The sequence below is a fragment of the Alosa pseudoharengus genome, unplaced genomic scaffold (assembly GCF_046254945.1).
Source record: "Alosa pseudoharengus isolate Yale_2024_CS ecotype anadromous, Long Island Sound unplaced genomic scaffold, YU_APseudo_1.1 YU_APseudo_1.1_scf_25, whole genome shotgun sequence".
Lineage (NCBI taxonomy): Eukaryota > Metazoa > Chordata > Actinopteri > Clupeiformes > Clupeidae > Alosa > Alosa pseudoharengus.
Genome location: NW_027468696.1, coordinates 3072532 through 3097972, shown reverse-complemented (window position 1 = coordinate 3097972; position 25441 = coordinate 3072532). Strand labels below are relative to the sequence as shown.

The 25441-nt window shown below is 41.1% G+C and overlaps 1 long non-coding RNA gene across 1 annotated transcript; it reads left to right on the top strand.

The window, feature by feature from the left end:
• Positions 1–9916: 9916 nt before the first annotated feature.
• LOC143099241 (uncharacterized) lies at positions 9917–18900 on the top strand. The gene is made up of 3 exons (XR_012981440.1): positions 9917–9928; positions 14092–14196; positions 18830–18900. It is a non-coding gene; the product is annotated as an uncharacterized LOC143099241 (long non-coding RNA).
• The last annotated feature ends 6541 nt before the right edge of the window (positions 18901–25441 follow it).

Genomic DNA, 25441 nt, shown 5'->3' with positions numbered 1-25441 from the left:
GCCTTTTCAACCACTGCCAAGCGGTCTGCTTCAGTGCTCGTTCTGATGCAGGATCTGCACAGGTGGACGGGCAGGTTATCTTGGGTTTTACGACAAAATGGGCAGAACAGAGACTGTCCCTTTGACACTATTCTTCGAGCCATTTCTTGGGATTGAATGAAGCAGAATCTTCAGGTGAAAGCCTATGGAATAAATGCTTCTCAGTGTAGCAATGAAAATTGCTTTTTTGGCTTCAGGTGAAGGCCTAAGGAAGAAATGAAAAATGCAAAAAGGAAAAATCAGTAGCAATGGAAATCTACTATAGCAATGTTGTCTGTAGATCTCCTGCACAGTAAGATAATTCCCAAAGTGTCATGCTTCTATTTATGCTTCTGTTTACAGGTTAGCCCCACCCATTAGCACGTGTATGGTTCACCTGTCTGTTGAAGATGGGTGGAGCTACACACAGGTTGGCTCCACCCACAGGTTAGCCCATCTGCGGAGGGCATGCTTGAGGGACAGCACTGAAGCTGCCATTGCTGAAGTGGATGAAAAGGCCAAGTTGGACGTTCGGGCCGTCCTGAAGAATGGCGGAACTTTACCTTTTGGAGTCTTTGCTGAAATTATGGAATGGCTTCCACATTACATGTTGTTTAATCAGAGTTGTTCCAGTGTCCAGTGTTACCCACAGTATGGCATGTCACATGCTTTGTTTTGGTTGATGGCCCTCCTATTGTTTTGGTTGATAGCTCTGTGCTGCTGTGTGAGTGTGTGTGAAAAGCCTTCATACAATTTTCTGTAGCCAGTGTGGCAAGAGTTTCTGTCAAGCGGGACATCTCAAAACTCACAAACATATTCATACAGGAGAGAGGCTGTATAAATACACTAGGTGTGGCAAGGGTTTCACTCTGGATGGAAATCTCAGAGTTCACCAAAGAATACATAGAGAGGCCATATTCTGTAGATGCAATCAGTGTGGCAAGAGTTCCTCTCAAGAGGGAGATCTCAAAAGACACCAAATACATACATATAGTATAAAATAGTATACACATACATATAGTATAAAATAGTACATATAATATACTATTTTGATCCTGTGAGGGAAATTTGGTCTCTACATTTATCCCAATCCATGACTTAATGAAACACAGTGAACACACAGTGAGGTGAAGCACACAATAATCCCAACGCAGTGAGCTGCCTGCTACTGCGGCGCTTGGGGAGCAATGAGGGGTTAGGTACCTCAAGGGCACTTCAGCCGTTCCTACTGGTCAGGGTTCCAACTGGCAACTGGTTACAAGTCCTAGCGCTAACCAGTAGGCCACGGCTGCCCACTAGGAGAGAGGCCGTATAAATGCACTCAAGTGTGGCAAGGACTTCAAAGTAAAGGGACATCTCAAAAGACACCTGTTTACACTAGGGCTGTCAATCGATTAAAAAAATTAATCAAATTAATTACATACTCTGTGATTAATTAATCTAAATTAATCGCATATATAATTTTTGCTGTGAATATATTTTAAATATTTAAATTCAAATGAATCATTGAATAATCAGCATTAGTGACATTAAAGTTTAAAAACTCTTTCATTATTATTTTCACTGTTCAAATGATGGCCATAATAATCTATGATATGACGTAATATGATCAATTCAATTCAATTCAAAAGTGCTTCGGGAAGAAGTTTTTTTTTTTCATACAGGCATTTCAGGCCACAGATATAACCCAGGGGACACAATGAAAATAAATTAACACTCCCTTGAATGTCAACACTATTTCTTTGCATTGATGTGCGACTTTAGAGTTGACAAACTCCGGTGATATGCAAATTCCTTGCTGCAGACATTGCAGAGGGCTTTATTTTAATCAACACTTCATTTTTATCAACATCAGGCCGTTTTTTAAAAGTAAATGTTCCAATCAATGATCTAGGCAGCACATTTTTCTCTCTCCTTCATTTTACAGTCTAATGGTTACTGACTAGAATGGCTCGGGGTCAAAGGTCATACGGAATCGGTTAATCTGCGTTATTTTTTTTAATCAGTTATTTTTTCTCAAATTAATTTATCGAAATTAATCAGTTATTTTGACAACCCTAGTTTACACAAAAGAGAGGCCGTACCACTGCAGTTAGTTTGGTAAGAGTTTTGGATGCAACACAACTTGTTCTTGATTATAATTGACTGAATCACATTTTTTGCTGCTGCAAAACCTACTGCAACCCCCCATGTTCACCTCATTTCATTCTATACTACGTGCTACGAATTGAATCAAAAGTCAAGAGTTGCTACATCTTTATAAACGCAATAACCCCTACTAGAGGTGTCACAATCTCGGTTTGAAGTCAAACAGAAATGACATCACAATCTTGAACTTTGAAATCAAAGCTAGAATCGACGATGCAGCCACACCCCAAATGTCACGTCCAGCATGCATGTCAAGAGGGAGAAAACAAGCACACAATCGATGCTGAAGTGCAGCACGGCAACATTATCTACTTAAACTTTACGCTGTAGCCACTTAAAAAATGCATCAACCAAACTAAAACCTCTTCCTGTTTCTCTGAAATCACAAATTCATTCATTCACGTCAGTTAACCCTAACATAAGCTGCTCAAGTTTGCAAATGAAGTTCTAGACAGAATGAAGCTCTGAGCACATACGCAGCACGCAAAACGCTTACTGCCAAAAGGAAACAACATTAAGAAAGCCGGATCTCACTGCAAATACCGTGTCCTATCTGATCACAGCCTAAGTTAGCTATGTTCTCTCCCTCTCTCTCACCTTTAATCATATTGTGATGACTCGAGCAAGGCTTGTTCAAAACATTTAGCTTTATTGTGGGGAATACAGACACCAATACATGGCACACGATAGGGCAGTCAACAACACTCATACAGTACACAGAAAGGGAGGTCACACTCACACTGACAAGAAGGGCTACACGAGAGGCAGAATTAAAGATGGTTACACGCTACACTAAAACACATCCATAATGTTAGTCACTTTTAAGCGTGATGCTTAGACCACTGGTCTAATCCTATTCATGATCTAGGCTAGAGCTAAGTGGTATCGCCAGACTCAGCGAACAGCTGGAAGAACTGGAGAAAGATAAAACTCAATTTTTTAATTTTTACATTACGTTTGCATGTGTCAGGTAATCGGCCAAGAGGTCTGTGTAACACCTGCTGGAAGTCTGTGGAAGGGCCGTAAGGGCTTGAAATGTTACCAATAAAAAATGCTTCAATGGGAGCACTCCAGTGTGAGGATCTTCACTTTTTGTTTGAACCGTATCTTCGATCCTGCACGCGTATTATTTGGATGCGCGTGATTAAACTGTGCTCATTCAACCCATGTAACCGGCCAACATTGACTTCTCAGCTTCCGGCCAGCTCTCAGCTGCTATCTGAAACCCTCTCCGCGCCATCTGGCTGGTCACTGACGGGAGGTTGTATCTAAAATGCAAGTTTAAACAGTATGTTAGAAATGTATCAAGACATCTCATCTGAGACACAATGAACAACACATGGGCAAACATATAAGAGGGCAAATGGTTCACTTACTTTGAATGCAGCCGCAACAGGTCATTGGATGGGTTGTGAATTGCCCTCCCTGTTGAGGAGACAAAGAACCTGTCTTCCACGTCAACATCTTTACTCCTCTTGCGTTTCTTGTTGGATCTAAGGAGCTGTGGACGCACCCGTCTATGGTATAGATCAAACCACTGTTGGCAGATGAGAAAAGGTAATTAAGATTAATTTCTGCTGTTGAACACACAGCTGACTAACCCACAGACAGGCAGGTTACAGATGGACTGCTCATCTAAGAATACACTGTCCCTGCTTCTCCTATACAGGATTTCACTCATTCTTCAAATGACATTTGCTTTGGTTTATCCATTTTCTCTGAGGAAATGTGATATCTCTGAATTGAACTTACGCGCGCCTCCTCCTCTGACAGGGCAAACGAGGCCTCTTCCTGTGGTGCTGTCTTGTGCTCGTGTACGTCAATGATGTAACGTGATTGATGTTCTCTCCTGGCAAGCCACTCCGCCACAGTCATGTGTGCCACCACGCCTGGTCGTTGGAGGTGTTGCAGAATGATAACAGCCTCGAGGTAGTACACCACAAAGGTGCACTCGGCCAACTCCAATGAGGCAGAACAACTGTCCGACAGTTTGTTCATAATTGCCAAAAGGTCCTTCTCGGCAGCCATCAGAACAGCCACGCATTCATATGGTTGTAATTGACGTTCGCTGCTAGTCAACAAGTCATGCCTATGACAAAACACATCAACTGCATTAACAAATCATATTACAGAGAGAGGACTACCAGTTCTGTAGTGTAATAATTTGCATTTTGGGTGATGTTTTTGCTCACCAGCTTAGAGGTGACTTTTTTCAGAGAATCAATGAAGGCAATGAAGTCCTGGCACTGTTCCTGGAGTGTAACATTCTCCATCCCCAGATCTGATAAATTAGCGTGGTAAACCAGGAATCTTTTCAAGCTTTTCAGGTAGTTCAATTGTGTTGCCTCAGAAAGGTCATGCAGGTACTGTCGGAGCTTCTCTCTGTCATTGACAAACTCCAGGGATACTTGCTCAGGGTTGACATAGTAGAGATACCGGGAAACATTTTCAACCTGAAAATAAAAGCAACAATGTTAAATTACCTTCTAATCATGACCGTTGCTTCATCGTTTATTAACTTTCTAATGAATGTGCCTAATAAACACAGAGTGTGTATTGATGATCCTCACCCCCTGTTTGTAATTTTCTTTTAGGAGATCTATCCTTAGGTGTTCGGCAAAGTCTTTCAGCAGTGGATTTTCCAGTGGATGTTTGTTATAAAGCTCCTTCTTAAGCATGAGTTGCTTGGTCTTCTGGGAATAATTCACATCTCGGCCACTGCAATGTGGGATAAGACTTTTGTCATAATAGTGCATTATTATGATTTAATGTGAACCACACTAAAAAACACAAATCACAGATAAGTTGTGAAAACTGAGACTCTCACCATTGAAATAACTTTCCACTGCCGTCAGATGCCACTTTGGCTGACTCTCCACGGTCTCTGGTGGATGGTCCGGCCTCAGAATTAGTCTGCATGGTGGATGGTCTAGCCACAGAATTAGTCTGCCTGGTGGATCGTCTAGCCACAGAATTAGTCTGCCTGGTGGATGGTCTAGCCACAGAATTGTTCTGCCTGGTGGATGGTCCCGCCTCAGGTGGGGGGACACCATTCTTAACCATGTCACGACGCTTCAGCTCCTCAATCAAGCTTAAGGAAAACAAGATATTTGAAAAAAGGTAAATTAACTAAAGTATGAAACATTTAAACTCAAAGAAATAGTAAAAGGGGACTGTGATGGAAGAAGAGTTTGGAAGCAAGGTATGAAGGCTTTTCACACACATACTCACACAGCAGAACAGAGCTATCAACCAACAATAGGAGGGTCATTAACCAAACAAAGCATGTGGCCTATTGGGGATTGGACATGCGCAGTGACATGAGCTCTGACTAAAGCAGTTACAATCAATAATCAATGACCTATTCACATAAGACTGAGAGAGGTGATAATGGAGCAATTCACTGAGATGCATTCCTACATGGCAATTAACTGAGATACATTCCTACATATATACACAAAGCATGTTTTAAGGCTTTCAAAAACAAGCGGAATGTGATAACTCTGACTAAACAAAAAGTAATGTAGAAGCCACCAACCTTTGGACTGGATCTTGAGTTTTCCTAACTTTCTGAAGGATGCAATAGTACCATACTCGATCCAGGACTTCCGCAGCGTCCAACTTCGCCTTTTCAACCACTGCCAAGCGGTCTGCTTCAGTGCTCGTTCTGATGCAGGATCTGCACAGGTGGACGGGCAGGTTATCTTGGGTTTTACGACAAAATGGGCAGAACAGAGACTGTCCCTTTGACACTATTCTTGGAGCCATTTCTCGGGATTGAATGAAGCAGAATCTTCAGGTGAAAGCCTATGGAATAAATGCTTCTCAGTGTAGCAATGAAAATTGCTTTTTTGGCTTCAGGTGAAGGCCTAAGGAAGAAATGAAAAATGCAAAAAGGAAAAATCAGTAGCAATGGAAATCTACTATAGCAATGTTGTCTGTAGATCTCCTGCACAGTAAGATAATTCCCAAAGTGTCATGCTTCTATTTATGCTTCTGTTTACAGGTTAGCCCCACCCATTAGCACGTGTATGGTTCACCTGTTGAAGATGGGTGGAGCTACATACAGGTTGGCTCCACCCACAGGTTAGCCCATCTGCGGAGGGCATGTTTGATGGACAGCACTGAAGCTGCCATTGCTGAAGTGGATGAAAGGTCAAGTTGGTCGTTCGGGACGTCCTGAAGAATGGCTGAACTTTACATTTTGGAGTCTTTTCTGAAATTATGGAATGGCTTCCACATTACATTTTGTTTAATCAGAGTTGTTCCAGTGTCCAGTGTTACCCACAGTATGGCATGTCACATGCTTTGTTTTGGTTAATGGCCCTCCTATTGTTTTGGTTGATAGCTCTGTGCTGCTGTGTGAGTGTGTGTGAAAAGCCTTCATACAATTTTCTGTAGCCAGTGTGGCAAGAGTTTCTGTGAAGCGGGACATCTCAAAACTCACAAACATATTTATACAGGAGAGAGGCTGTATAAATACACTAGGTGTGGCAAGAGTTTCACTCTCGAGGGAAATCTCAAAAGACACTAAATAGATACAATATACAATATATATAAATTGGTCTCTACATTTATCCCAGTCCATGAATTAATGAAACACAGTGAACACACAGTGAGGTGAAGCACACAATAATCCCAACGCAGTGAGCTGCCTGCTACTGCGGCGCTTGGGGAGCAATGAGGGGTTAGGTACCTCAAGGGCACTTCAGCCATTCCTACTGGTCAGAGTTCGAACCGGAAACTGGTTACAAGTCCAAGCGCTAACCAGTAGGCCACGGCTGCCCAGTAGGCCACGGCTGCCCACAGGAGAGAGGCCGTAGAAATGCACTCAAGTGTGGCAAGGACTTCAAAGTAAAGGGACTTAGGGACATCTTAAAAGACACCAGTCTTTTTACACAAAAGAGAGACCGTACCACTGCAGTCAGTGTGGTAAGAGTTTTGGATGCACCACAACTATGAAAAAATGTCTTAGGGGGGCATGTTTTGTTAGTAATATTTCTTTAAAGCTGATGCAGTGAAAAGAGAATAAAAAAGCATTTGTTCACATGTTAAAATCCAGTGTGTTGACCTGGGCACATCTAATCCATGCAATTTCAATTGGATTCATGCCTCAGTTGGAATAAAATTACTTACTGTTCTGAAACGGATAGTTCTGGTTCTTGATTATAATTGACTGAATCACGTTTTTTTGCTGCTGCAAAACCTACTGCAACCCCCCATGTTCACCACATTTCATTCTATATTACTGTGCTACGAATTGAATCAAAAGTCAAGAGTTTCTACATCTCAACGTTTCTTTCTTAACGACTTGTTGCTATGTTTAAATGTTATGAAATCTAGACAGGGTTATGTAGTAAAAGGAACCGTTTTATAAACGCAATAACCCCTACTAGAGGTGTCACAATCTCGGTTTGAAGACAAACAGAAATGACATCACAAATCTTGAACTTTGAAATCAAAGCTAGAATCGAAGACGCAGCCACACCCCAAATGTCACGTCCAGCATGCATGTCAAGAGGGGGGAAACAAGCACACAATCGATGCTGAAGTGCGGCATGGCAACATTATCTACTTAAACTTTACGCTATAGCTACTTAAAAATGCATCAACCCAACTAAAACCTCTTCCTGTTTCTCTGAAATCACAAATTCATTCATTCACATCAGTTAACACTAACATAGGCTGCTCAAATTTGAATTGATTCAAATGAAGTTCTAGACAGAGTCCAACAAAACACACAATAAAAGTGTAATATTCTGTGAACACTAAAACACTAGCTTTGTGTCTCTTCGGAGTGTTCTGTGAAAATCAGATTATCATTCCGTGTGATTTCATTTTGCTACTGCATGTTTGTCACATCACATCTATGTGTATGCCTGTTCTGTTCAGTAGCTTGGTAGGAATGGTTTTAAAATAAAAGCCCAGCAAAACATAACTGGAAATAGGACAAAAAAAAGTAAACAATATAATACATGCATTGATAGTAATATATTTTTAAAAAGATGCAAAATTGAATCGAATCATGACTTTAAAATGGAAGATTAAATCGAATCAAGGTAAATCGAATCAAACCGATTAAATCAAATCAAACTAAAGTATGAAAAATCTAAACTCAAAGAAATAGTATAAAGGGACTGTGATGGAACAAAACATCACACACACTCACACAGCAGAACAGAGCTATCAACCAACAATAGGAGGGTCATTATCCAAACAAAGCGTGTGGCCTATGGGGGGTTGGACATGCGCAGTGACATGAGCTCTGACTAAATGAGCAGTTAAAATCAATAATCAATGACCTATTCACATTAGACTGAGAGAGGTGATAATGGAGCAATTAACTGAGATACATTCCTACATGGCAATTAACTGAGATACATTCCTACATAATCCTCTAGTTAGGCCTAGCCACTCAGGTAAGACACCCAGCATGTTTTAAGGCCTTAAAAAACAGCTGGATGTGATAACTATGACTGAGCAAAAAGTAATGTGTATTATTATTATTATTATTATTGGATAAGTGGTCCTTGGTCTGAAAAGGTTTGGGAAACACTGACCTAGGCCTAGGTAAATAGTAAAATGAAATTGAGAACCAAATGGCTGCATCTGTAGGCTAGGCATTTTTTACCTAGAATTCTCTTCCAGGACTGCAGAGGGCGATAAGATTAAGGCATTAATTGAATACCGAAAGCGTCAATCGCTGACGCTGAAGCTTCAGAGAGCATCTAAACAAATCCACGTGTCTGTCGCCTTTCAACTATGGAAACCTGAACATTGGTCAAACAAGATAACTGAGGTCATTCGTACGTAGGCTACACAAAATAATGCAGAAACTGACAGGCGATACACTGAGCTTTGCCTCGAGCCCCGAGGGTTTAAAGTTACAACACACCGATTGGTAGTGATGGCGAACTGAAGCTTTCTGAACCAGTGAAGCTTCCAATCCAATTGTATCGAAAAAAGGTTCAGTACTCGAAGCTTCAGAACTCTATGAGGACCTCTGCTGGTGAAAGTTAAGGATAGCATTGTGTCACGAAGTGTTTCAGCCATTAGCCATGAATGTCTGTGAGTCGAAGATGAATAAATGTTGAGCATGAATTAATGGATAAATAAATAATGTAATAAATAGGCCTAACTAAGCCTATTTTGTACCCTGCATAAATACAAATGTAATTGCCTTCTCTACAAAAACAATAAAGGTAGTATTTTGGCTGTGAACATTTCTTGTATTTGTAAACAAAATATATAAATTTAGAAGGGAGATGAATAAAGAATGGGCATGCACATTGCACACACATTTCTGTGATTACGTTGAGTACATAGACTATGATTGAGTACGTAGACCAATTGTAAACTGGGTTGTGTTGTAACTGTGCGATTCAGTTCTGCACACGCCTGGACTCGAACCCGCGAAACAGACGCACCTTAGAACGGGAGTCGAGCGTGCTGATAATTGAGCTAAAAGCCCAGCCTATAAGCTTTCGTGTTAGCAGCATTATTGACTCTGTTGGCTCTCCTTCTTCAACAACCCACAACGGCGCCCCCCGTGTCGCGCAACTTTAATGCTTTGAAGCAGTCACGTGGGTGTGTGTGAAACGAAGCTTCGGACGTCACTGATCACGTGATTATCACAAAACGAATCAAGCTCCGATACAAAGCTTCATTCCAAATTGGTTCATATCTTCGATACACGCTTCGAAGCAGGGGGTTCACGGGTAACATCACTACCGATTGGTACCAGAGGAATGTACGAAGTAAGGTGAGTGTTTGACTGAGGACTGAGGTAGTCTACAAATTAGTTAACAGTGTATGTATCTGTTGGTGTAGCCTACAATTTCTGGGGATTATATAAATCTCCAGATTTAACAAACCTTGAGATAAAAGCTAACCTCCGACCCAGGTAGCAAACAGACGTGTTGTACACGTTTTTTATCGGTGCTCTGTTGGTGTCAGACACGTTCAGAATTGGTTCAGAATAACGTTCATTTTTGGTAAAAGTGTAGGTTCCCGATTACGCTTTTTACACGTTCCAGAATAGTTCATATTAAGTGTCCAGTACGTTTTGTGCACGTTGCAAAAGGGTGTAAAAACACAATGTTGTGAAAAACACGTTCAATGAACGTGCAAATTAGATTTTTATTACGTGTACTGCACGTTGAGTTTGACACTTAAATTAAACGTGCGTGCTGATGCTTTAAATTTTATTTTGGCCTAGGCCTATATGCTTTATAATAGCATTTATGTGGCCAGTTATTCTAACTTCGATGGAAAAGGCATAACCAATGAATAATTGTAATAAATATAGCTATATTTATTTATTTAAAATAGCATCAGCGACTGTGACGGGCTTGGGCTTGATGTCGGACTTGGGCTGCCGTGGTGCCGCTCGAGGTCATCCAATGCTTGGCCTGCTGAAGTTTCTCTCTGAAACAATACAAACATATATGATGTAAGCTTATTTCTATGAGCAGTTTCTTTACTTCTTTACATAAAAATAGTGGATCAAAACAAAACAACAATGAGTGTAAACCGGAGAATCAACCTAGAGGATGAATTCCATGAATGGCTTTCATGGTAACGCTAGCTGCTACATTGTTTATGTTTTCACCGCCGTTGCGTTGCGAAGGGGTCTATAGCGCTAGCCTACAGCTAACAGAAGTAGCAAAGATCCTTGATTACTCCGCTTGAACCCTCTCTGGAAGTAGCCAAACTATTTTGGAAATAGTATTAAACTATAGTAATATTAGAGATCTACACTGCTGGTTAAGACATTGAATATAAGTAACTGAACATTGCTTATCAAATAAAACTGACTTGACTTGACTTATCAGACTCCGATTGGTTTTTATAAAAATGTAATTATCATGGTCTACATCACAGCATTCGATTCTACGTAGCAGCTAGCATTTTAACTGTCATTTACCAATGTAGTATGCTAGCAAGTAGCTCTGCTTACCTGAGCTTCGTGGTGAAAAGCATAACGTTGAGCACTGGCTTCACGTCGGTTTTCACTTCTGGATTGATCTTTGATATAAAATAACTTATTAGTATTGAATTTCATTACATTTATGAAAGAATTGAGCGATTTCAAAGTATTTAGTACCTTTTTTTCCTTTTGGACGTTAGGCTTGGGTTTCCTTCAGTGTCAAAGCGTAACGACAAACTGACGTTGGCATAACAACAGCTGACTATGGTGTGCGTGCACCACCCTGAGGTCAAACTGCTACAACATCTTTCATGCTGATAATGGCTAACCATTTCATATGGGTTACACCAGTGTTTTTCAACCTTTTTTGTGCCACGGCACACTTTTGACACTTAAAATGTCCCACGGCACACTAACATCCTGTGTGATTTAAATGTCATACTGACTAAAGACTAGTGAAAACAGCTTGTGTGTTATTTTGCACTATACAGTTAACAGTTCAATGTCAACGTCTAATTACTTCAAATCAATATCATACAGCAAAACCTCTCTTAACAGAATGTACTCGTGCTTTAAGAATAAAAAAATATAATTTTGTAATTGTCTACTCTCCTGCTATCTCCACACTTTCTTGGAGGTTTACAGGTACCTGGGTGGTACAGAAAAGGTATTTAAATAATACACTATAATTAACTAACTATCAAATCCTGTGCATTCTTGGCTAAATGTAGCAACAACTATTGTACACGAGTTCAAGTGCCGAATGTGTAGTAGGCTAGCTCAGCTTTCTCAAAATTCAAGTTGAGGCCCGGTCATGGCAGACTTTGAAGTTATAGGGCCCACCTACACATGCCCCCATCAAACCATTATTATGATTATCATTACAACAATTACTTTTATTATCCTATAGTTACACATGCAGTTTCATTTCAAAGCAGTCAATGTTTACAGTGCTATAGTTATAACATTGTTCACAAAAAGTTTGTGAAAACATGCACATCAGAGGACTGCTTTAGGCTACTAATGTAAGATATAATTAGAATAGTTAATTACTTAAGCATGGTTGCATTAGATCTAAAAACAACAGCAATTATATGAGTACTATTGTTTTGGGATGTTTCCCGCATGCAATCATCATACTCTGGTAGGCAAATGGAGAAAAAATTTACATGTTTTTTAATTAAATGCATCATGCATTCGACGAACGCTCACACCATAATTTAATTGTTTGCTCCATGTTTAATGACAACGAATTAGCAAGTATTTCTGTTCTTCCTGATTACCGTTTTTTTTCTGTCGGCCCGCAGTTGCGCAATCAATTGCGCACCGGGCTTATAATTTCACTCCGCGGACCAGCAGTCGCACAAATGCCGGTGTGCTCACAGTTTTGCCTCTGGTTAACATCAGACGTGTCTGACACGTTTCCCACACGTTTTCCCCTCGTTAGTATTTGGTGTAAAAATAACACCACACCAGCACCTTCATTCAATGTTGAAAGTAAGTGTCATATACGTGCGTGAAAAAACGTTGTGATTTTCACCCATTTTGAACGTGTAATTCACGTAGTTTTTTGGTTGGTGTAAATTGAAACCGAAATTGCATCTTCTGTTGGCGTTGGAATCGGTGCTAGATGCGTTGGGTTTTGCACGTATCTTTTGGCACCAGGTTACAACGTTCAATGGACGTTTTTAACATGGTTATTTGTACTGGTGCCAGAAAACAAGTTGAAAGAACGTACTAAACACGTCTGTTTTATTTGAAACCAAAATACAACCTAAATAAAACGTTTGTTTTGGTTCAAATAACGTGTTTTGCTGCTTGGGGAGTTGTCTGAACCTGTGGCGACTAAACCTGAGCTGTCGGTTCCAAAACACCGGTTCCAATTAGTTCAACCTAGAGTTCTGACGGCGAACTTAAAGTTGAAGTTGAAAGACATCATCATAGTCGGAACCATGAGTAAACCGGCGAAACAAGAGCACCGTATTTTTCACTTTTAGAAACGGTTAAACAGAAATTGGCAGATTTGTAAGATTTGCGTTTGCCGGTTCAATAAGTCATAGGCGAAATGTTTTCATGACATAATATACAGTTATATCTAACCGTAGTAAGGATAGCTTCACTCTCATTGAGCCTAGTGCTTCCAAAATCACAACACACATTCTACGGCCTCCCAGGCAACATACTACATCTGGGTCATTCCATGTCAATTCAACCAGGGCCCACGCACTTAGGTCTCAAAAAATTCTGAAAAAATTACCAGGTGTACCTATGTTACCCAGGAGACATACAAACATGTATTTTATGTAAGATCAATACTTTCCAAGATACAGCCAATTTTACAGGGGGGAGGGGGTGTCGATTTTGTCATTAAGTTAAAGTTAACCTCCTCCTCTTGGTTTTTAATGGACTTCCATTCCTGATTGAGTCACCTATGACTGACTATCTAGCCCTATATAATAATTAATCTTGACATGTCGACATTAAACTCGAAATTTCGACAATTAAGTTGAAATAGCATGTTGACTTTTATCTTGATGGTCCAGATTTGACTGTCGAGATTAAAGTTGAAATTTCCAAAATTATATCATCACATATGGCATTTCGTCTTTATTCTAGATTTGTCCATCAAGAGACAGTAGCTGCCAGTGAGTCCGGACAGTCAGTCAGCAACAAAATACCTTGTATAGAGGATTTGGTGAAATTGACTATTTCAAAATCGGGTTTAGCAACAAGGAAATCCTCGTTTTTTTTTAGCCCAGAAACACAGTGTGCTGTGGAGCAGTTAGGAGCATTTCAAATTTAATGTTTAATCTTGTCATGACAGAATATTTATTTTTTTCTTCATGTTTGGCCCTTATAGGCTACTATAGGCCTAGTCTCCTCTTTATGGAAAATGATATTTTAACATTTTAGGCTAGTTTGTGTGGACGTCTACTTATTGGCATGGTTGTCAGTTGATGGACCGTGCATGAAGTGCTGTTGTGTCCTCTGTGTAGATCATGGATGAAAGTGGTCAGCAGCAGCATGTTGATATGATGAGTCACAAGCAAGCCTGCATTGACCTGGAGAAGGCAACTCAGTTTATCACTCAAGTATTGCAGGTAAGACATACACACACACACACACACACACACACACACACACAAAAGAGTGAAGACAATCAAACTCACAATTGATTTCAAACCATGCTCATTGTTGTTGGGGGCCAAGCAGCGAAGCTGCGAAGGCACCCATTGTGTTTCTATGTTTTCTTATTATTATTACGCTTCCGTCATTGAAGTCAATGGCAGCCCATAGAACCGTCTGGTGAAAAGTTGTGAAATTTGGCACACTAATTGAGGACAGTCTCATGAATAATTTCACCAAGTTTCATATCGGCACCTTGAGCGCTCTAGCGCCACCAACAGGCCAAAGTTGGACATGCGTTCACGCACGTAACTTTTGACCCGTATGACCGATTGTCAAAAATGAGATATCGTTGGAATCATTGGACCAAGTCGAGTTCAACGCACCCTATGATGTCATTTTCCGTCATGATGGATTTTCCGCCATTTTGGATTTAATCAAAAACACTAAAAAGTTTTCACAGGTCACAAATTTTGTCCGATCGTCACCAAATCTGACACACATGATCTTCAGACCAAGCCTCACAAAAGATACTCCTTTTCGTCTTCGGAACTAAAACCGTTGGCCTGTAACAGCCAATCAAAATTTGCGGCGAAGCCGCCAAACAGGAAGTGAGCTCATATCTCAGCAACCCATTGATCCATCATAACCAAACTTAGTACATGGACTCAGGACCCAATTAGGGGGACACTCAAGAAATCTGGTGACCTTTGACCTCTAGGGGGCACTGTAATAAAGAAACATGCTTTTAGGCCTGTAGCTGCTGTTGTGCTTAGAATTAAAACACACTAGTGGTGTCTAGTAATACTGTTGGAGGTCCTTAGGCCGACCCAAGCCAACTTGGGATGTCATCGTAATTGATTCGGCAGCCATATTGGATTTAATCAAAAACACTTACAAGTTTTCGCAGGTCACAAATTTCAGCGGATCCTCACCAAAATTGGCAGAGACCATCTACAGACCATGCCTTATCAGTGCATTGCTTTCTGGAACAATTGACAGAAGCATTCGGCTGTAACAACCAATCGAAACTTGCGGCGAAGCCGCCAAACAGGAAGTGAGCTCATATCTCAGCAACCCTTGCATGTATCAAAGCCAAACTTGGTGCCTGGTCTCAGGACCCAATCAGGGGGACGCTCAAGAAATATGGTGACCTTTGACCTCTAGGGGGCGCTGTAATTAAGAAACATGCCTTTTGGCCTGTAGCTGCTGTTGTGCTTAGAATTAAAACGCACTAGTGGTGTCTGATAATGCTGTTGGAGGTCCTTAGGCCGACCCAAGCCAACTTGTGATGTCATCATAATTGATTCGGCCGCCATATTGGATTTAATCAAAAACACATACAAGTTTTCACAGGTCACAAATTTCAGCGGATCCTGACCAAAATTGGCAGAGACCATCTTCAGACCATGCCTGATGAGTGCATTGATTCCTGGAACAATTGAAAGAAGCATTGGCCTGTACCAGCCAATCAAAATTTGCGGCGAAGCCGCCAAACAGGAAGTGATTTCATATCTCAGCAACGCTTTCATGCAACAAAACCAAACTTAGTACATGTACCTCTGAGCCCATCGGTAGGACGCTCAAGAAATTTGGTGACATTTGACCTCTAGGGGGCTCCGTAATTGACAAAAATGCATTTTGGCCAGTAGTTGCTGATGCGCATTATTTTGCAATGGAAGTCAATGGCAGCCCATAGAACCGTCAGGTAAAAAGTTATACAATTTGCCACACTAATTGGGGACAGTCCAATAATTCATTTCACCAAGTTTCATGCCGGCACCTCAAACGCTCTAGCGCCACCAACAGGCCAAAGTTGGATTTGTGTTCACGGACGTAACTTTTGACCTGTTGACCCGAATGGCAAAATTAGGTATCATTGGAATCCTTGGGCCAAGCCGAGTTCAACACACCCTATGACGTCAATTTTTGACCTCCATGTTTAAATCACAGCAAGTGTGATCATATCTCAGTCAATCTTTTATTTTTGATGTGAAACTGATGACAGCAAGTTCCATCCAGTTCATTCTAAAGCGTGCGTGCAAGGGTGGGGCGGGGTGGGATGGGCAGGGGCGGTTGCGGCGGTGGGCTGGCTGGGGGAGGGGGCGGCGACACTCAGCCCTGGTTCAGCTCCACAAAATCAGTTATGTTTTGATGTGAAAATTGACCTTGTAACTCAGCCAATCTTGGGTTGTATGGCATGGAACTTGCTGTGACTGCTTAAGGCTATATGTCTGATGCAACGGCATTGACTTACATGGCAAATCTGGCCTGCTGAACTGACTGCTTGGCCCCCACATTGCTGCTTGCAGCTATATTTTAAATTTATGTTTTCATTATTCTCCAATTTATGTAGGCTACCATCTCATTTTTTTTCTCTTGATCTTCAATTTGATGACTTCGATGGAAATACTGTAGATGAAGCTTGTAAATCAAACAGAAATCATCTAGTATTGCCTTAATTTTATGACATATCCTCTTTTCGTCAATCTACTGTTTTGGTCTACTTTTCTACCTCATGCTCGAGCAGACATGAAGCTGACCTAAGCCTCGCTTGAATAAACGAATGCAAGATGCAGCTAACTTCAGTGAATGGAACGGCTTCAGCCCCAAGTGAAAGTCTACGCTAGTTCAAGCCAAGCTATTTCTGTTAAGCGCCACCTTCATTAGTGAGGATGATGGAATACCCCTCTGGGCAATTCTTCAGAATGTTAATTAGTGTGTGTGTGTGTGTGTGTGTGTGTGTGTGTGTGTGTGTGCAGCATGCAGTAGGTCGAAACCGGGAGCTTTGTGTATTGATCCGTTGTCTGGAGGAGAAGGATGTGGAGACTGGGCGGAGTCTAACAGAACTGGCAGAGTCAAACCACCTGCTGCAGGCGAAGATTGATGAACTACAGAAACGCCTGGAGGAAAAAGGCCACTCCCTTACACAAGCCAACCAGGTGTGTGTGTGTGTGTGTGTATGAGGAATTCCCCTTATTCACCCGGCGGCCATTACGAGGCTGAAGGGTACACTTGCGATTACACCTCAGTCCAGCAGATGGTGGTGGTAATGCACTCCGTTTGCAAACTGCCAAAAAAAAGCTCACCGAAAAAGAAGAAGGGTTCACTAGCCTGTTCTCCTTCTTCAGTGAGTTTTTTTTTTTTTGGCAGTTTGCAAACGGAGTGCATTACCACCACCATCTGCTGGACTGAGGTGTAATAGCAAGTGTACCCCTCAGCCTTGTAATGGCCGCCGGGTGAATAAGGCAAATTGAGGTGATTCAGTCACCACATTCACTAAATACAATTTCACTCATTGCAAAACACTACATGAAAACGGGAGATGGCAGCACAGCAAGAATGAACAAAACTGTAAAATGATGGAACAAATTGTTTTATTTACAATAACAGCGATTGTCGGATGAGGTAGGGGAAACGCCACTGCTGGGGAATTGCCCCAATTACTAATTGCATGCATTGTAAGTGTGCATTGACAGGACAGGACAGTAGATACATTATTATGTGATCTAAAAACTACTGATATAAAAAGAAAAGAATGATGCATTTCTGATTATTTATTCATGACCGCATACATTATGCAGGTATAATAGCCTGTTTAAAGTAGCCTACTTCTATACTCTTAAAAGCTCTGCAACAAAAGATACAATTATTATTGATTTATTTATTTTTGGACAACTTAGTTAAGGCGGGAGGCGTGTGTTACTTAGGTAGCTCACTGTCCACATGACAAATGACTGTATTTATCTGTTGGGTGATTTCAGCTAGGGGTGTAAATCGGAGTCTTCATGACGATTCGATACAATATCGATTTCTTAAGCCAATGATTCGATTATTTTCGATACTTCAGAATTCCCCACGATACGATTCAATACTCAATATTTTTACATGATATCTATGAAGTTTCAAATAAATCAACAAAAGTTTGGAATGTAGGAGCAGGTATCTAAAGCCTTCGTTCTCTGTGACACAATTAAATACAGCCTCATGTCTTTGCATATAAAAAAAATGCAATGGCCTTGCAAAGTGCTCGACAACTTTTGAGTGAAAAACGTTGTCATTGATGTGGCAGGCTTAGAAGCCTGTGCTCTCGCCTTTAATACCATAGCGCCTTTTCAGGTGTGCGGATAGATTTGATGGCAACATCTCTTACCACTGCTTCATCTGTTTTTCTGAAGCCAAAATACTTCCACACCCATGACTTGACGCCAACTGGAGTGTGTAAAATTTCACTTTCATTGCCAGAACGCTCTAACGGTACCATCGCTCTTGAAAGTCAGACTCAACAAAACAATGTGTGAAACGTAATAACGAATGCGTCTGAAGTGGTGTGAAGTATAAGTGAAGTAGACAATAATGAGGTTAGTGCCACCCGCAGCTTAGGACTAGGTAGTGCGCTTACATCGGAGCCATAGACAGAAAAAGAAAGGTCGGAGCTAATGCTGAAAATAGATAGGCAAACAAACAGGTGGCAAAATAAACACATTAATCGATACTCTTGCGGACGAATCGATGCATTGAATCGTCGGCTGCATAATCGATGCATCGATACGAATCGATTAATATTTACACCCCTAATTTCAGCAGTCTTTGTGTGTGTGTTTACAGACTGTGGTTTTACTGAGGAATGAACTGAGGGACTTGTGTCAGCAGCTTCAGACGCAGCAGCGTAAAGAGAGGTACAGTGAGAGAGAGAGAGAGAGAGAGATGGTGGGGGGGTGTTATGACTGCCGTTATTCATGACTTCCACACACATGGACATGGCACACACATAAACACACACACACTCATAAGTTAACATAGACAAACACAGAAGCACACATACCCACAACAGCAAACACACAAACACACACACACTCATAAGTTAACATAGACAAACACAGAAGCACACATACCCACAACAGCAAACACACAAACACACACACACTCATAAGTTAACATAGACAAACACAGAAGCACACATACCCACAACAGCAAACACACACACACACACACACACACACACACAAACACACACACACTCATAAGTTAACATAGACAAACACAGAAGTAGGCCTGTCGCGATATTCAATAAATCAATTAATCGCATATTAATTAAAATTATTCGATAATTTTTCTGGCCACGATAAATGCCATTTGCATGCTTGTTTGTTTTCCTCGTCTCTCTCTCCCTCTCGGGTCCTTAGAGTAACCATGAGTGAACCCTCATGTCAGTCACTTGTCAGTCGCATGGTGTGTGGGGAGGCGGAACTACTGGCGTAGCCTACCACAGAGTGCAGCTAAAGAGCCGCGTGAGAAGTATACCGGTAGGCACTAGGCAGAGAGAAAGCTAGTTGCAAGTTCGAATAGGCATAGATGGAATTGGTTTCTAAGCCAAACGTGATAGCTGCAGTGTGGGAGCATTTCGGATTTAAACCGAATGCCCGTGGTGAACCACTGAACGTGTACGAGTCGGTGTGTCACATTTGTTGGAAAACAGTCGGCAACACAACAAACATGCATACCCAGATAACAAACATACACTGGGACGGAACTGGGCCACACCTACCACAACGTCCGGCACGGATCTGCATAATGGACCTGATCCGGCGTCCAAACGCACATCGGTCCAAAACTGGTCTGGATCCGTTTGACGGATCTGGTTCCAATAAGGGCTAAGACTGGCCCAGTTCCGTATGAGAGTCTGTGTTACTGACGTGTTCCAGATCTGCAATACGGGTCCGCTTATTGTGTGTGGTACGGACCCGTTTATCAGATATCAGCTGGCTTTATTTGACACGTGAAATGTGATTGGTAATTAGGCTAATTATCCTGAAAATCTGTTTGCTACACTACACATTAGCTAACAGGTTCGTTATCGGTTAACCCAGGCTAAAGTTCGTAACGTTTTCCCAACAGCTCAACTAATAAACATAAGCTAGGCTACAAACACAATAGGGGGGTAAAAAAAAACTTTACAAATAAGTGTCCTATTATTTTTTTTATTCAACAACCTGGCTGTAGAAGTGCAATCCCATGTTTAAATCGTGTTAATTCCACTGTTCCCATCGATATTCAGGCTGTCTTCCAGTCATCTCCATGGTCAATCTGAAACAACACAAAATAAACATTAGCCATTTATTCCTTTTGAAAAATAGGCTAAGACAATTACACTCGTTTTTTATCATAAGTGATCCTGTTAGCGTTATCACTGTTTTTTTCCAAAATAGGCTAGTTATTGTGAGTTATTTTGCTCAAGCTAAGCTAGTAGCCTATATTGCTGGAAAATAATAGTATAAACTTACAGGAGGCCTAAAGTTATCAATCGCTCGGCTGCTTGTTGTTGTCTCTGAATAAACCAACAGAGATAAAAAGCAGATAGCTTACCTTGTGAGCTGTGTCCTAGTCCAACCCCAGGCTGGCAAATCATGTCAAAAGATTGATAGTGCGCAAACCAAAGATCCTTGATTAACGTTACTGCTTGGACTTCTGCATGCGTGGCAAGAATATGGGGTTGTCTCATAGCACTGTTTGATCTGACACAAACAGCAATTGACTACTTTTACCACTGCTAGGTAATAATAAAAATAATGAAACGAGCGATCAATATTGAGCCAACTATATCTTCTTTTCCAGCCTTACTGTAGAAATGAAGGGGCCAAGGGAACATAGTGCACCCCCATGGCTTCTAAATTTGTGCCATTACAAAATACCTTTTTTTTTCTTTAGCAGCCAGTTGACAATAAAGTAGGGAAAGGACAGTCAATTTAGCAGAATCCGCACCTTAATTAATATCATTACCACCTGGGTCTGCTGTGAAAAAATGGTCATTCGGCTCATATCCGTATCACAGGTTTGGGCCAAATCAGTGTTTTGTATTTTAAACGCATTTCCTGACTTCCAGTTGAGTTGCGGAAATCGGACCTGGGACAAATCTGTAAACCGGTGATAAAACAGCATTACTAGCAGAGCTGAAATCTCTATCAGGAGCAGATCTGGCCCACAGCCAGATACCGTATGTCCGCTACAGGCGGATCTAAAGGCTTTTATGCGGATCCGGCCCAAAGGAAATTGCTATCTGGGTATGCATCTAAAACACAATCATCCGCTGCAGTTTTCCCAGTTGGGGAAAAAAAACACAACAAGTGGGCCGTCTTCCTCTTCCCGAGGAAAATTCTCAGAACGACAATATTATCGCTTATCGCAATAATTTCTGAGACAATTTATCGTCAAGCAAAATTTGTTATCGTGACAGGCCTACACAGAAGCACACATACCCACAACAGCAAACACACACACACACACACAAACACACACACACTCATAAGTTAACATAGACAAACACAGAAGCACACATACCCACAACAGCAGAAACACACATACCAACAAAAGGGATGGAGACATATTGACATGCGTGATTTATTTTTGCAGAGAGAATATGCAGAGCTGAGTGGCAGTCATATTTTGTGGGGTTGGGGGGGGGGGGGATAGGCTATTAAGTTACAACTGAGTTTACAAACCATGCGCAGACGGGAACGCATCTTGATGCGTTGTCAGAGCCCCATTACAAACTTGTCTGATCCAGCAAGGAATATGTGAATGCAGCCCCTATGCATTTAGCCTATTAAACAGTGGAAGCTAATTTTTGCCGCGGACGCATCGCGAATAGCGCTGGAATAGCCTCTATGTCTGTGTGACTGCAGATAGATGCGTCTGAAATGTCTGCTGGAATGTGAGCCCGGCGAGGAGAGATGCTTAATTGATGTCACAGGTGGGCTAGTTGAAACTTTCAACTTCTGTCAGAAAAAGACGTTGAGATTGGCAACGTAGCATAGGCTGTTGTTAAAGTTAGCGATATTGGACAGAAATATAGACATAACGAGTTCATTTGATGAAGAATACGTGCAGTTTGAGCCATCTAGATCGACAAAAGGTGAAGCAAATAGGCATACTGTATCAGTCGCCTATAGCAAAGGGACAAAAAAATGTGAATAACTAAATAGTTGAATTAAAAGCTCCAGGCGGATCTAAAGGCTTTTATGCGGATCCGGCCCAAAGGAAATTGCTATCTGGGTATGCATCTAAAACACAATCATCCGCTGCAGTTTTCCCAGTTGGGGAAAAAAAACACAACAAGTGGGCCGTCTTCCTCTTCCCGAGGAAAATTCTCAGAACGACAATATTATCGCTTATCGCAATAATTTCTGAGACAATTTATCGTCAAGCAAAATTTGTTATCGTGACAGGCCTACACAGAAGCACACATACCCACAACAGCAAACACACACACACACACACAAACACACACACACTCATAAGTTAACATAGACAAACACAGAAGCACACATACCCACAACAGCAGAAACACACATACCAACAAAAGGGATGGAGACATATTGACATGCGTGATTTATTTTTGCAGAGAGAATATGCAGAGCTGAGTGGCAGTCATATTTTGTGGGGTTGGGGGGGGGGGGGATAGGCTATTAAGTTACAACTGAGTTTACAAACCATGCGCAGACGGGAACGCATCTTGATGCGTTGTCAGAGCCCCATTACAAACTTGTCTGATCCAGCAAGGAATATGTGAATGCAGCCCCTATGCATTTAGCCTATTAAACAGTGGAAGCTAATTTTTGCCGCGGACGCATCGCGAATAGCGCTGGAATAGCCTCTATGTCTGTGTGACTGCAGATAGATGCGTCTGAAATGTCTGCTGGAATGTGAGCCCGGCGAGGAGAGATGCTTAATTGATGTCACAGGTGGGCTAGTTGAAACTTTCAACTTCTGTCAGAAAAAGACGTTGAGATTGGCAACGTAGCATAGGCTGTTGTTAAAGTTAGCGATATTGGACAGAAATATAGACATAACGAGTTCATTTGATGAAGAATACGTGCAGTTTGAGCCATCTAGATCGACAAAAGGTGAAGCAAATAGGCATATTGTATCAGTCGCCTATAGCAAAGGGACAAAAAAATGTGAATAACTAAATAGTTGAATTAAAAGCTCCTAAACTGGGCTGGTGCGTTTTGTCGAGTTCAGAGACAAAAGTAGTGTTTGACATGGTAATGCTGTCTTTTAAGAAACGTTCAGTAACCTATTCAGATCACTGTCCTGTGTCTACAGGGTACAGTTTAACATGTGAACACTGTTCACACAACTTTATTGGTTGGTTAAACACACTAGCACAATGCCACAATCTGTATGTAGCCAAGGCTGAAGGTTAAAACATTTCAAACCAATTTTACAAAATAAAGCCTACCCTACCCAAGTTTATTTATTACCTGGTTTGGTCCAACAAATATTCAGACTTATCTTATTCAGACTTATTCTAATAGTCTACAATGAAGTGTCCTTTAGGCCTATGAAATCTTCAGCCACAAAGAAAGAAAGAAAGAAAGAAAGAAAGAAAGAAAAAAAGAAAAAAGTCACTCATGTAGATTACTGAGGAGGAGAGGAGGGCCAGACTGAAGCATGTTGCCAAACAGCGCAAGCGGGCCCCTTCACACTTTGGCCCAAGCCAAAAACAAGAAATAAGGGGGTTTTTTTTGTTGTAAAAATTAGTCATTTTGTAGTTTGTTTTCTTTATAAATCTCTGGTTTTAGGCAACTTCATACTCATGAACATACATTCAGCAACAATGTCATCAAAAGAAAAGGGAGTCCAAGGCACTCTTCAAAAAGTTATAAAAAGCCTTTATTTAAACATGGCTATTTTTTAAAAAACTAGATCTGGGCAGACACCCACGCGTAGCGGCACATAGCCTTCTTCAGGGTATACTGCACGTACAAACAATTGCCTCTTTTGAGGTTAACTAATGACATACACCTGGACAGCACAGGTAATGAATTCACATAGTTCTCAGGTAAACACTACATACAAGAGTCAGTAGGTGGCCCCACAGGTGTCACAAGGCAGTGAATAGCCAGGTAAAGAAAAAAAGAAGAAAATAACCACTAGGTGGCAGCATATTTAGGTTAGGACAGACATCAATACTTGTAAGTGAAAAGTCATTACAGATAAGGACTAAAATCTATCTCCTCATTTAATCCAGGGTATGTCATGGCCTGCAGAGTATATATGTAGAAAGTTTCCCTTTGCTTTCATATAAAACCTCTTGCCCAACAGCTCCCTTCTTATATACAGGATACTACCCATGTCTTAAAGATTTTGAATGATATAACTGTTTCTGATGATTCTTATCTGGTCACTATGGATGTAGAATCTTAATACACAAATATTACTCATGACGATGGACTGAAAGCTTTAAACTACTTCTTAACCAACAGGTCTGCAGACTGCTTACCTCCATCTGATTTCCTAATTAAACTCACTGAATAGACATTGAAAAATAACATCTTTTTGTTTCAAGACCAATTATATATTCAGGTATGTGGCACTGCCATGGGGGCATGTTTTGCCCCTAATTATGCCAATCTTTTCCTAGGCCTATGGGAGAAGGAATATGTTTACAATAATGTCTACAGTGATAAGATAAAATGGTATGGGAGGTACATTGATGATGTTTGCCTAATTTGGACTGGTTCTGAAGACGAGTTGTTTATGTTTCATGATATGTTGAATAATAATGACAGAAATGTTAAACTGTCGATGGAACATTCAAAGACAACTATTAACTTTTTAGATCTAACTATCTCAAAAGGACTGGATGGCCGGCTCTACACTACAGTTTTTCGCAAAATCACTGATAGAAACACTATGTTAAGAGCAGATAGTTTTCACCCAGTCTGGTTAAAAAACAACATACCTTTTGGACAATTCCAACGTCTGAGACGTATATGCGATTCAGACCAAGAGTATGAGAAGCAGGCCAAAATCATGTCTCATCGCTCAAAGTACTAAATACTGGAATTATCCTTTAAGGTGAAAATATTGCATGGTGTACCTTTAACCACCCGCTCACTCACACCTATTAACACTCTTTTTTGATGGGCTTGTCTCACACTCATCATGTTCACCTATTAACACTCAATTTTGATGGGCTTGTTTCGTACTCGTCTCGTGTTCACCTATTAACACTCAATTTTGATGGGCTTGTCTCGTACTCGTCTCGTGTTCACCTATTAACACACAAGTGTGATGGGCTTGTCTCGTACTCGTCTCGTGTTCACCTATTAACACTCAATTTTGATGGGCTTGTCTCGTACTCGTCTCGTGTTCACCTATTAACACTCAATTTTGATGGGCTTGTCTTGTACTCGTCTCGTGTTCAGAGTCAGA